Source organism: Rhinoderma darwinii, chromosome 1 (assembly GCF_050947455.1).
Source record: "Rhinoderma darwinii isolate aRhiDar2 chromosome 1, aRhiDar2.hap1, whole genome shotgun sequence".
NCBI lineage: Eukaryota > Metazoa > Chordata > Amphibia > Anura > Rhinodermatidae > Rhinoderma > Rhinoderma darwinii.
The window spans coordinates 20,185,214-20,200,166 of NC_134687.1; positions in this window are offsets into that span (position 1 = coordinate 20,185,214).

Consider the following 14,953-nt stretch of genomic DNA (forward strand, 5'->3'; position numbering starts at 1 on the left):
TGGGTATTGTTTTACTCGGGAGAAATTGCTTTACAAATTTTGCGGTGCTTTTTCTCCTTTAGTCCTTGTGGAAATGAGAAAAAAAATCGCTAAACCTACATTTTCTTTGAAGAAATGTTGATTTTAATTTTCACGGCCTACTTCCAATAATTTCTGTAAAAAACCTGTGCGGTCAAAATGCTCACTGTACCCCTAGATAATTTCCTTGAGGTGTCTAGTTTCCCAGATAGGGTTACTTTTGGGGGATTTTTACTGTTTTGTCACTGCAAGAGCCCTTCAAACCTGACATGGTGCCTAAAATATATTCTAACAAAAATAAGGCCCCAAAATCCACTAGGTGCTCCTTGGCTTCTGAGGCCGGTGCTTCAGTCCAGTAGCACGCTATGGCCACATGTGAGATATTTCCTAAAACTGCAGAAACTGGGCAAAAAAAATTGTGTTAAAAATTTATTTCTGCAAAAAAAGATGAAATTTGTAAATGTCACCTCTACTTTGCTTTAATTCCTGTGAAATGTGTAAAGGGTTAAGACATTTTTTAAATGCTGTTTTGAATACTTTGAGGGATGATGTTTTTAAAATGTGGTGACTTTTTGGGGGTTTCTAATATATAAAGCCCTCAGAGCCACTTCACAAGTGAACTGGCCCCTGTAAAAATAGCCTTTTGAAATTTTCTTGAAAATGTGAGAAATTGATGCTAAAGTTCTAAGCCTTGTGAGGTCATAGAAAAATAAAAGGATGTTCAAAGAACGATGCCAATCTAAAGTAGACATATGGTTGATCTTAATTAGCAACAATTTTGTGTGGTATAACTGCCTGTCTTACAAGCAGATACATTAAAATTGAGAAAAATGCTAATTTTTGCAATTTTTCGTTAATTTTTGGTGTTTTTCACAATTAAATACTGAACATATCGAGCAAATTTTGCTAGTAACTTAAAGTGCAATGTGTCACGAGAAAACAATCTCAGAATCGCTTGGATAGGTGAAAGCATTCCGGAGTTATTACCACATAAAGTGACACATGTCAGATTTGAAAAATGAGGCTCGGTCAGGAAGGTCAAAAGTGGCTAAAGATGGAAGGGGTTAAACTCAATAAATAGGTGGTGTGTCCACATACTTTTGGCCATATAGTGTAAATCCATAAAAAAAGGATATATTTAATATACTTTTATCATATATCTTGATCTGCTTAATGTTAGTAGTTGTAGATAATAAAAAAAAAATTTATTATTATTATTATTATTATTATTATTATTATTATTATTATTATTATTATTCTCTTCTTTTTGGAAAGATCCAAACAATTACCATAATAATAAATTCTGGGGGACTCAAGCTTTATGCACATCTGTGTTCTGTTTTGCCAATGCTCTGCTCTGTCAAGGGCCTGATCCAGTGGTGCCCGACAGAACCCCTTGCCCTTAATTGGTTCCAGCGGGTTTCTGGACTAGTGGCCCGACATTTTGTATGCTATTTCTCACAGGATCTGCAAATGAACGTTCCTAACAGAGCCTCGGAGGCAGATGTGAACGGAACCTTAGCTGTATCTACATTAGGTTATTGTTAAATGTCCATTGTACATATTACACCTCAATAATAATAACCTCCCCCCTCCAGAGCTTGTTATATAGACACTGAACAAGCAGGGGCTACTGGAAGATCTGAGGTCTGGTCTAAGAATTAATGGTTTACCGAATACAAGAGCTATTTTAATTAAGCCCCCCCCCCACCCCCACCCTTTAGAACTTGTTTTATAGACACTGAACAAGCAGGGACTAATGGAAGATGTAAGGTCTGGTCTGAGAATTAAAGTGGTTTTCCAGCCAGTAAAAATTGATGGCCTATCCTCAGGATCGGCCATTAATAGCTGATGGATCGGGATCCAACTTCCGGGGCCCCTGCCGATCAGCTGTTTTGAAGCATACGAGTGCTGCACCCCCTTCAAAACAGCTGATGGGCGGGGTCCCGGGAGTCAGACCCCAACCCATCAGCTATTGATTGCCGATCCTGAGGATAGGCCACCAATTTTTACTGTCTGGAAAACTCCTATAACGGTTTATGGTCGTCTAAAATATAAGCAAAGAAACCTACAAATATATATGGATTATAACTAGCAGTACACTGTAAAGTGTTGATCATATAGATGCCTGGTCATCACAAAAGTTGTGGGTCCACAACCCTCAATCCTTTGTTGAGGACCACACTACCTTACTTTACTAATAAAAACCTAAAAAAGGGTACACAGTTCAAAGGTTCTCATATAAATTCTCATATCTTTACTGCAACCCAAATAACAAAAACAATAATAAAAACTGTGGATAAAAACAGGAAATAAAACATGACCCACACTGAAAGCAGGAAAGAGAGCTTTGTCGCCTCGGCCTTTAGCAATCAAAATTCTAATAAAAATTATTTTATGAACAAGTCCCTCGAGTTAGGAACATATCATTCCCATATATACCTTTTTATTCCCCTTTTTACCTTCACGGCTTTACGGCTTTTTACGAATTATATATATTTTAATACCTTGCAAGTTTTTCAATTCATTTCATTCCCCCGATTATCATCAACTGACTATACATACTATGTATTCCCCTTTCTAGTAGTACTAATTATTGCCTACCACCAATGGCTATTTCTTTATCCTAGCGGATATCCCTTAGGGAAGAACCTGTGTCCCTCAGTAATTTCAGATATCCCTTCTGAGAATGTTGATGAATATACTGTTAAATATGACATATACCTGCTACATATATCTTCTGCCTCTATTTATATTTACCCTCTTGCTGTCAGCTGTGTTTTCGTATCTTTGTTTCACGAGTGTATAGCTCCGCGACTCCTCGCATCTTGCGGGTCACCATGCGTTCCATTTCCTTTTTTGGACACCATTGGCCACCGTAGTGTTTACAATTCCCTTGACTACGATCGTTGTTTATAACACAGGGACTCGCTTTATCCTTCCAACGTATTCAACCACTCGAATCTAATATATATATAGTGTCCATTCAACACCTCCCCGATAGTGTTAGTAAGAACACACTGTTTAGGAACTGTTTCACCATCCATATGTGACATTCGTTTCTGTGCTAATTACGTAACCCCCTTTTTTTATCCTTTCAAATTTTAACCAGACAGTTCTACCATATTACTTTGTATTGCCTTTTAACTGCACCATGATATGTATTATATTGTTATTATGTATATGTACCTTTGAACTTCCACCCGCCTGGTTTTGGCGTTTACCATGTCTGAATTGGCCCAATCAAGACTAGTCCAGTTGTGTATATATACATGCCGTTTCCTGTTTGTCATGCCTGATGAAGACGCCAGTTCGGCATCGAAACGCGTAGCCACCTTGAACAATAAAATCCTTTCATATAGAACCGACTCTACGTGTACTCTCCTCGTCCTACCACACAGCAGCGCCATTATAGATCCTACTTCTTCATTTATCCATTCACCACACTGAAAGCAGTCACCTTAACTATACTAATAATGTATGCGGTGGAGGAGCTCACTCTGTCAGAAAAAATGTAATGTGCAATGAAAAAGAGAGAATAGAAGCCACATCACAGCAGAATAAGGGGTTAGATGGGTATTAGTGTAAGAAAACAATGGGCATGGAGCCTGCCAGGGATTATCTCCTTCCCATGGCAGAAAAACGGGAATCAAGGAAATCAATGAAGTAACTGAGAACAGATGCGAGAGGATTTACTCAGGATCTGCCAGAAATAACAGGCACAGTGAATATTAAGGATAAACTTTGATGACAGAGAAGAAATGAAACATTTTGTTGGTCATAATATATATATAAACAAAAATGTAATTAAAAAAATAAATACAAAAATAAAATATAAAAAATGTATATATGTATATATATATATATATATATATATATATATATATATATATATATATATATATATATGTGTGTGTATATATATATATATACATATATATATATATACATACATATATAAAAAAAAAATATTTTATTTTTGTATTTATTTTTTTAATTACATTTTTGTTTGTTTGCTTTATATGAATGCTTGATCTTTTTACCCAATAGAGCTATCAATGTTATGACACATTAAAACATATTGTATGATAAGAAGTCATTTGTCTAAGCACAAAGTATGCCGTGAACTCTTTGAGTAAGTTTTAATTTTGCTAGTTTTAAGTAGTATAAATAAAAAAAATTATGATTTTTTTGAGAAAAAAACAAAATTTAAATTTAAAAAACAGTGTCAGCCTTGCCCAAAAAAGGCTGAGCTGCAATACTGGATAAGAGGGGCACTTGAAAAAAAAATCAGACATTTTTCTAATCTCATAGTCATATACTGTAAGTCCTTCAGCCTTTTAATGACCACACTCAGTTTTTACGTCGGCCATAAGGGGTTTTGTTCTGCGGCGCCAAACATGGTGCTTTAAAATAGTGCTTGCACAGAATTATTTTTTTTTACCATTTCTGCCTTCAGAATCTATGAACAATGAGTGAAGTGCATACGATAAAGGCAGCGGCAGCGCAGCCCGATTGTCACATTATCAGGGCTGTTTTCCCTTGTAACTAGGGGCTGCTAAGGCAGCTCCAACTACAAAGAAAATAATGTACCACAAAGGTAATTACTGAATTACTGGCACTGGGGGACAAGTTGTAACAAGTTTGTGAAAATAAAACAAATAATACTAAAATAACAATTGAAAAAAAAAAAAAAAACTATGGAAAATACCTTATCCCTGCCCCAAACATGTCTGAAGCTCTTGCCCAGACACAATTCCCTTTAGGCCATTTTATATATCAACCATTCCAAAACCGAGTCTTTTCAACAGCCGAATGTCCACAGCAAAATTGAATCTTCAAAATTACACATTTTTAAGGTTAATATATATTTTTTTTATTTCAAATTTTAGGTACTGTAAATATATATATATATATATATATATATATATATATATATATATATATTTATTTTTTTTATTTTTTTTTGCAACACAGATGGGACATTAATATGATACCCAAATACAAAGAGTATCTTTTAATATTTTAGGTTTTATATAAGTGAAAATGGGAAAAAAAATGGACACAAGTTGCACATTTTATTATTTTTACATTTTATATTTTTTACCACAATATAACAATATAATCCTCTGTCTTTCTCCCATGAATAACAATACCAAATATGAGTCCTTTGCCCAACATATATTGTTGCTATAATGGCCGAGAACAAATGTCCGCATATTCAATTTGGCTGGTCTTCCACCCTTAGCTGATACATGAGATCTGTAAATAGTTGCAAAGTACCAGTGAAGAAATGTTTTTATTGGAGTTGTTAAAGCAGATGGGGGTGGGGGCTGTGGAGACATAATTTAGTGACGGCTCATAATTTTGTGTTACATCTTTTGCATGATAATGATGCATAGCCATTAAAACACTAATAGCAGTAATCTGCATATGGAGGAACGCTGGAAGGACACAGATCACATACTCCTAGCATCCTCCTCTCCGCATGTGATAGTTGGAGCGCGGTTTGTGTTAGAGTCAGGCTGACACAGTGTCAGCCTTCTTTCTCTAATGGCAAACCACTATATAGCGCAATCTGCCATTAAAGTTAAGGCTGTAGATTTACGCCCTTGCTGCACAGGTCATTGACTTTTAGAATGTATATCTACAGATTGGAGGGGGGAAGCAGTTAAAATAAATGGTAGACCATAGCAGATCCAAATAAAAAAATTTTTTGGTTTGTTTTTACCACAATAAAAGTTAAATCATAAAATAAACATGAATTTTGTGTGTAAAAATAAAGGTAAACATAACATTAACAGCAAAATTTATAACCATTTAACCAGAACGAACGTAAAATCTTAAAAAGGGAAGGTCATTGAAGGTTAGCTGCACATTTTTTTTTATAAATTAAACTCTTCCTTACCTTCTAATCTACTGTGTGCACCTCCCAAACCAACTCTAGTTTTAACCTTGCAGCAGTCATGTGTTCTATCCAAGAACTAGTGTATCAAATGATGATCCTAAATTGGTCCAAATATAATAATACAATAGTGCTAATAGCAAACTCTCCACATACTAAGGCCATATAGTACCAACAGAGTGGTATTACCTTTCAGTTATCTGCCACTGTGGTGCTCAAAGGGACATGTGTGGCCAGCATAGAAATAATATTTATACAGAACTGTCCGAGCCATTGTTCCCCCTGTACCCCTAAATGTGTGCCAACCATGAGTAATGGCTCTTGTGAGCTAGAAACGCGTCAGAGAGGACAGACGTCTTATGTATTGTGTCCACTTTAAGCTGTTCAGCCTTCCGCTTGCTATCTAAATAAATAAAGAAGATTTATTTTACAAATTCCACAAGGAGTGCTGATCTTTTCCTCTTGAATACCACGTAGCAGTGCCCATAAATCAATCACTACAGTGCCCTCAGTGTACTTACTGCCACAAAAGTGCACATACAAATGAGTCACCCACAATGCCCCTGTAACATAACACTAATCTCTTCTGATGTTCTGCACTCTTTAAGTCTTGTGGTACTTTCACAATATTCATGTGCTGCTGTTTTTCCGTATTACAGCTACTAAGCTAACATTTAGTGATTTTTTTTTTGTGAAAATTAGTAAAAATATTAGGTTAACATCAAAAATATGACTAAATTTGTTTGTCAGTTCTAAAAGACTGGATATCGGGGGTCAAGTTTCGTCTCCCACCATTGTGACTGACAGTGTTGGTCTAGGGTACATTGAGCCAGCATGAGGAGATTATTTGGAAGGTCTACCACCTCGCTATACAGAACAAGGACATGTGCACATTTAATTGCTCTGTAAACAGGATATACAGAAAAAGATTTTATCCCTTTTAAGAAACCCTTGTGATACTGCAACTTATTTATTTATTAGACAAAAAAAGCTGAAGGTACGGGTCCCACCTGATCGGCAAGCCCATAGAGTTATTCCTTGTAAATGCTTCTCAGGATCTGAAATTGCTGCCATAATGAAGGAGCCGATTGTATGGAGAACCCATAGATTCCTCATGGTGGGAATCAGAGATGGGATGAGAGCCTTCCCTTCTGGAAAAAGCATCACTTTGATAATATTTTCCAATGGATATATATGTGACTAATATTTGTGTAATCAACATCAAATTCATTGATTTTACAGAGATGAGTGGCGCCACATATGTTTTGCAAATCTCTCTCCCAGCAGGAGAGATTTTGGAAGTTTTTCCTACTATGGTAGTCTCCGGCATACAGTAGAAAGAAAAGGTAATGTGAATGGCTGGACACGTACATGTAAATGGTGAGGAGAAGAAGAAGAAGAAAAAGAGGAAGAAGAGGACTGCGCTGCTGAGGGAATAAGGAATGGGACTAGTACCTGTATTTGCTGTGACTGGCACTGGGGGAGCATTCTGACTGGTACTGGAGATAATTTTTGGCTGATACGGGGTAGGATATGGACTTTGGGGGATAATGCCACTGGGTGTGTTTTTGTTTGGCTTTCGAGGATATTTTACTGGCAATGAAGAGTAGTTGGCACTTGGGGAGGCATTTTCTGACTGCCACAGAGGGACACATTATATGCAGGACGGAGGTACACACTGTGGCCAATACTATATAAGAGGCATACTGTAATGTAGCTGGTACTGTATCATGTGGCATATTGTAGCTGGCATTATACAAGGGGCATATTCATTGCTACGGACCCTCATTTTCAATTAATTACATAATCTACCTCTTATCTCAACATACTATATCCTGAAATGTATGGCGCAAGATGATCAGCTTTTGGGATACTCTGTCACAAGATGTTTATGATATATGTGTCTATGTGTGGCCACCCAGTTGTTGTGATGTGAATTACAGCCTGTCAAGGGTTTTGCTAGCATATTGCGATATTGTATTGAATTGGTTTCATGAGAAATTAGAGTTCTTACCTAAATTCAAGCAAACATAAAGGTGACACATCTGGAATAATATGTTCCCCATTTACATCATGAAATATATTAGAAAGAGTACTGTGACCTCTATTATTGTACCACACCATCCCCTGCAACCTTGTGGACACAGTAACATCTAATATTCCAATAATTATCATTTTCCCATATAAACTTTATCTATTACTGCTACACTTATATTCTGTACATTTCTTTATTGACTTGTTTATAAGTATTCCTAGTAAAACAATGCCCTTTTCCAAGTTGAAGGGATTCATTATAAACTGTCACTGTGTTCATTGTAAATCCAGTAGTACATTGTAAATCTCGTTGTGCCTCTGAGCATTTTCAGAGCCGGGCTTAAACCAGCAAGGATAAAGTACCCTCATTAAAGAAACTGCATCTGACAAATGATGATACTTGTATTGACAGTCCCTGGCTTATCTCCAATAACACATATCTGTGCAGGATCATTGAAGAATAGACACGCTAAGATGAGATTCTATAAAATCTCATCAGCTTTATGATGTCCTGTATACAGTATGTGTTGTAATTTATTATAATCTATTGCCTAAGTAATAAATATACATTTTATACAGTAATGGTATATGGTCTACAATTGATACAATATACATTAACAATTTTCCAGCGAGGATCATTGAATGTACAGACAGATACATTACCACACATACAAAGTTAACAAACTGTATGAAACGCCTACAGAACATGAGCTACGGACTATATTGGGCATTGAGACATTTCTGAATTCACCCAATAGGAAAATCAATAATAAACCTAGTTTATTCATATATTGTCATCACGGTCTTAACACGTTAAGTCAAACTAATTTTGGCCTTAAAGGCAATATACACCTTCCAAAGTGATTTTTTTTATTTTTTATTTTGTTGTTTTTTTTATAAAAATGTGTACCAGTGTGTTTGGCGCAACTTTCTAATTACATTTTATTAAAAATTACTTTTACTTTTAGAGATATAGCTGCTTTGTATTCTGTATACAGAGCAGCTGTGTCGTGCGCTGAGACCTGAATCTGTCAGGTCAGCAGGACTGACGGGTCCTGTGTCAGCGGGTCCTGTGTGTCTCTGACATGCAGGATCCACCTGTTATCGATCACATCTAAGATATGAACTTAGATGTGATCGGTAACAGCTCGCTCCTGCGTGACAGAAACACACAGAACCGACTGACAATGAACCCGTCAGTCCCGCTGACCTGACGAATACAGGTTTCAGCGCACTATACAGCTTCCCAAAAAGTAAAAGTCATTTTTAACAAAATGTAATTAGAAAGTTGCACCAAACAAGAGATAAACTAATTCACACTGTTTTTACAGTCTGCAGAATTTTCTTCATGTTCCTGAAATAAATAGAAGTCTTGTAGAAATCTTGCAGATCAAATGGCACTTGAGTTGGTCGTCTGCCACTATAGCCCATCCGTGCTAAGGATTCATGACAGCTCCTCGATCACATCATTCTCGGTATAGCTGAACCATGAAAAACTTGCTCACTTGATTTTATGCTGCACTTTGGGGTCATGTGTCTAATCTCCATACAGTGTCTCTAACAAAGTTATCTTTCAGTGTATATATGGCATTACCTTACTGCCATTAGGTGCCTGCCACCATTTAAGGGCACTGTTCACATCTTATTATTGCCTTCTTTTCAAGGTATATATACAGAGAACTCCAAAAGTATACCTCTAACGAAAGGCATCGTTCACCACTTAGCCCACCTATTGTCTCTTGCAAAATGTCCTCTCTATGAATCAAAGTGCTGACATTACAGTTATGTCATGAGCTTCCCTAGGGCTGGAGTCCTCGGGTAGAACATCGGGAGTCTCCAGTGCTGGGAAACCTACACTTCTCTCACACAGCAGCCTTAGGGAATCTGGCACCACCGATATCTGATCTCCCGAATCTGTTGTGTTAGGAAGACAGGTAGAGCTGTGATTCCTGCCCTGATGAGACCTCTATGTGCCCAGGCGTGCACTCACCTCCTCCTCCTTCATCCCCATCCATGCTGCCCGCACTCTAGCCTACCTGCATCCTCTCTTGATGCCCCATTCCCATAGTCCTTGTAATCCACTGCTGCTTATTACCTCCCCTGGGAAAGTGATGTCACTGGAGCTTCCCTGGGGTAGCCTCAGAGATGTAACTAGCCATATATGGCCCGTTACATCACTAGGACTACCCCAGGGAGACTACCGTAATGTATCTGTCAATATATGAACATTACATCACTGGGGCTACCCCAGGGGAGATAAGTAGCCAGGCACTTGTCAGTGATGCTGGCAGCTTTTTCCCCTAATATGCCAAGCTTGTCTCCTCCTCCCCGTGCTTTTTTTGGTACGGCGAAGCGGTGTGGCGCGCACCCTCATCTATATGATTTACAGCACATGTACGTCAAATTTTTGGTCTTTTCAAAGGGTTTATCACTGAAAAATTAGCTTCAAAAGTCTTCTTTTTTCAGATTAACAGGTGGTCAGCTTACATAAACTATGATGGAGGGGAAAATCGGTCAAAGAAAATTTGGTCTGGATGGGTGGTCTTCACATAAGGTTGGTCTTCTGGGGAGGTTTGACTGCATATTTATGCCTCTTCCAAACCATGCTACAAAACCAGACAAAAAGTTACAAGTTTTGACAAGATTGTAGTCAGTCTTCCAAGCTACAAGGACTTTCATGTCTGGAGTTCAAGGTCCTGTAGTATGAATTTGTTTTTATTTAATTGTTTGCTTTATTACAGGATCTATAGAAGATGCATTAAATACTACAAGACAATTAGGGTATGTGCACACACACTATTTACGTCCGTAATTTACGGACGTATTTCGGCCGCAAGTAGTGGACCGAACTCAGTGCAGGGAGCCGGGCTCCTAGCATCATACATATGTACGATGCTAGGAGTCCCTGCCTCTCCGTGGAACTACTGTCCCGTACTGAAAACATGATTACAGTACGAGACAGTTGTCCTGCAGAGAGGCAGGGACTCCTAGCATCGTATATAACTATGATGCTAGGAGCCCGGCTCCCTGCACTGTGTTCGGTCCGGGACTTGCGGCCGAAATACGTCCGTCAATTACGGACGTAATTAGTGTGTGTGCACATACCCTCACTGAATCTTGAAACTGTTCCTCACGGTTATCACTACCTACAGAAAGGATTAAAGAAGAATTGCCCATTGATACCTATAGAAAATATTTTTGAAATTCAAGAGTATGAAAATATGATCAGAATTTCAAGCTTTATAGAACTTTTAGAACTTTTTTTTTTAAGAAAAAAAATTACAATATGACAAAATGTAAGTGGTAATTTTACCAATCACTAAACTTATATTACTGTAAAAGCCATAGAAGTGTCTTGTCTTATCTTAAAAGAAGTCTTTGTAAGGAAAGTCAAAGAAAATATCAATTTAAAAGAGGTTACTTTCATGTGAAACCCTTTGTTTTGACTGAGATAGGAGCAGTGATTAAATCCATTACTCAAGGGCAGAGACTATTAAGGTAACTTCATCAATTATAACTTTGTTTTGTCTTGCAAGTTCAGATCCAAAAATTGCGGGATGACTGTTGCTATAACAACCTAAGGTCATCTAAAGATCTGATCATTTCAAAAGATAAAAAAATGTATCCATTACAAAAACAGAAGAATGTTTTTTTCCAGTATGAATGATACATTAGTTATTTCTAATTCAAAATGTATCAAAGGGTTGTTATGTTACAGAAGAATCAATATCAATTGAAAAAGCAAAAAGCTGAATTAGTTATGATGGAGACTCTTTACTATGTGGTTATTAATATGGGGACTGATCCACAGGAACGCTTGATCTGGAGAATAAAACTATCTTTAAATACGCTTTCTATTATATATCCTGAGGACATCATTCTTACAATTTAAATATTTATTCATTTGATTATACAATACAATTATGGTAATCTGGAATGGTAAGGACAATATACATAGAGATGTAGCCATCTTTATCTTGACTTTTAGCTCATTAAATACACAGCAGCAAGAAACTTTAACTTGACTTTTTCAATGTTGAAACTTGACTTTTTTGTTGTGTGATATCACACTGCAACAAGTTATCAAGATAAACTTGGCTACATCTGTATATACACATTTCTAGAGCCTAGGACCTAGAGATTTTTGGTGATACATAGGCCCCAGCACCGGCATCGTAATCCACATGCTGTGAGGCTGTGTAGGCTCTGGGGTGGGGACATCAGAAAATGATCATCTCCTACTCTTGTCCCGCCAATTAATCAAACAGACAGCAGTGGCTCAATATACACCTGTGCCAGACTATTGGGTATTTTTTTTTACTAATCTACTATAGGATATCAAATCCATTAAGTGCTGGAGGAGAGACAGCTAGTAATTTCAAGCTTTGGTAAGGTCGTGTTCACATACAGTGGAGGAAATAAGTATTTGATCCCTTGCTGATTTTGTAAGTTTGCCCACTGTCAAAGACATGAACAGTCTAGAATTTTTAGGCTAGGTTAATTTTACCAGTGAGAGATAGATTATATAAAAAAAAAAAAAAAAAAATCACATTGTCAAAATTATATATATTTATTTGCATTGTACACAGAGAAATAAGTATTTGATCCCTTTGGCAAACAAGACTTAATACTTGGTGGCAAAACCCTTGTTGGCAAGCACAGCAGTCAGATATTTTTAGTAGTTGATGATGAGGTTTGCACACATGTTAGATGGAATTTTGGCCCACTCCTCTTTGCAGATCATCTGTAAATCATTAAGATTTTGAGGCTGTCGCTTGGCAACTCGGATCTTCAGCTCCCTCCATAAGTTTTCAATGGGATTAAGGTCTGGAGACTGGCTAGGCCACTCCATGACCTTAATGTGCTTCTTTTTGAGCCACTCCTTTGTTGCCTTGGCTGTATGTTTCGGGTAATTGTCATGCTGGAAGACCCAGCCACGAGCCATTTTTAATGTCCTGGTGGAGGGAAGGAGGTTGTCACTCAGGATTTGACGGTACATGGCTCCATCCATTCTCCCATTGATGTGGTGAAGTAGTCCTGTGCCCTTAGCAGAGAAACACCCCCAAAACATAATGTTTCCACCTCCATGCTTGACAGTGGGGACGGTGTTGTTTGGGTCATAGGCAGCATTTCTCTTCCTCCAAAAATGGCGAGTTGAGTTAATACCAAAGAGCTCAATTTTAGTCTCATCTGACCACAGCACCTTCTCCCAATCACTCTCAGAATCATCCAGATGTTCATTTGCAAACTTCAGATGGGCCTGTACATGTGCCTTCTTGAGCAGGGGGACCTTGCGGGCACTGCAGGATTTTAATCCATTACGGCGTAATGTGTTACCAATGGTTTTCTTGGTGACTGTGGTCCCAGCTGCCTTGAGATCATTAACAAGTTCCCCCCGTGTAGTTTTCGGCTGAGCTCTCACCTTCCTCAGGATCAAGGATACCCCACGAGGTGAGATTTTGCATGGAGCCCCAGATCGATGTCGATTGACAGTCATTTTGTATGTCTTCCATTTTCTTACTATTGCACCAACAGTTGTCTCCTTGTCACCCAGCATCTTACTTATGGTTTTGTAGCCCATTCCAGCCTTGTGCAGGTCTATGATCTTGTCCCTGACATCCTTAGAAAGCTCTTTGGTCTTGCCCATGTTGTAGAGGTTAGAGTCAGACTGATTAATTGAGTCTGTGGACAGGAGTCTTTTATACAGGTGACCATGTAAGAGCTGTCTATAATGCAGGCACCAAGTTGATTTGGAGCGTGTAACTGGTCTGGAGGAGGCTGAACTCTTAATGGTTGGTAGGGGATCAAATACTTATTTCTCTGTGCACAATGCAAATAAATATATATCATTTTGACAATGTGATTCTCTTTTTTTTATATATATATATATATATATATAATCTATCTCTCACTGGTAAAATTAACCTAGCCTTAAAATTCTAGACTGTTCATGACTTTGACAGTGGGCAAACTTACAAAATCAGCAAGGGATCAAATACTTATTTCCTCCACTGTATATCAGTTGTATCTGTCCAGTCGTTTTATGCATGAGCTGGACACAACCGATGACAAAGTTATGCACTTCATGCGCCGATCCGGCATCAATAGCCTGACGTAGCCAGAAAGAAAGAGGCTGCAAGCATTTGATACCAAAACTGGTCCTGTTGGAAAGCATGGGATCAGTTCTGGTAAAAGTTTTTCTTCTGGCGTTTTTGTAACATGCCGGAGAGAAACAAAAATCGGATTGCTGGAAATACAGTATGTGAATCGGGCCTAAGGTTCTCATATTACTTTAGCTATATCTCTCTGAGCAGGGAGGAAGTAAAGGACTGCAGTACTTCTTGTCTCCTCCTACCTTGCCCTCATATTAAAGTGAATGTAGCTAATAAACAGTATAGAGCACTATTTTTAAATTTGAGACTAGAAACTTTAATTTGCGCAATAAGATGCATATTGAACTAAATCAGTAACTGTAAGATGTTGACTAAATCAGTAAATGGATGACCTATCCTGTGCCCGGAGGCAGTTGGAGCAGCTGGTCGGTGTGGGGTCCGGGTGTCGGACCCCCACCAATCATATACTGATGACCTATCCTATGGATAAGTCATCAGTATGAAAAACTGGTCTGTGCCCGCACAACCCCTTCAATATATATTATTTTAATTATTTTTCTTTTTGAAAATAAAAAAATACAATGGCCCTTTGTTTGGGGTCCCAATTGTTGTAAAAACCAAGACCCTGGTATTAACTCGCCATCTGCCCTGCAATCTTCTATTTCCTCCATTATCCCCCTCCTCTCCTATTTCACATATTTGTCCCACAAAACAGTATATTGTCCTACAAGACAGTATTACATTTCTCTGTTAGATCACGCAAAACATAAAAATGGAACAATTAGAACTGTTTATAAAAAAAATGCTTTTGTATCTAGATATTGCTGTTACGTTCTTGCTATATCCCACCACCCCCATCCCCTTATACACAGACAGAGGAGTA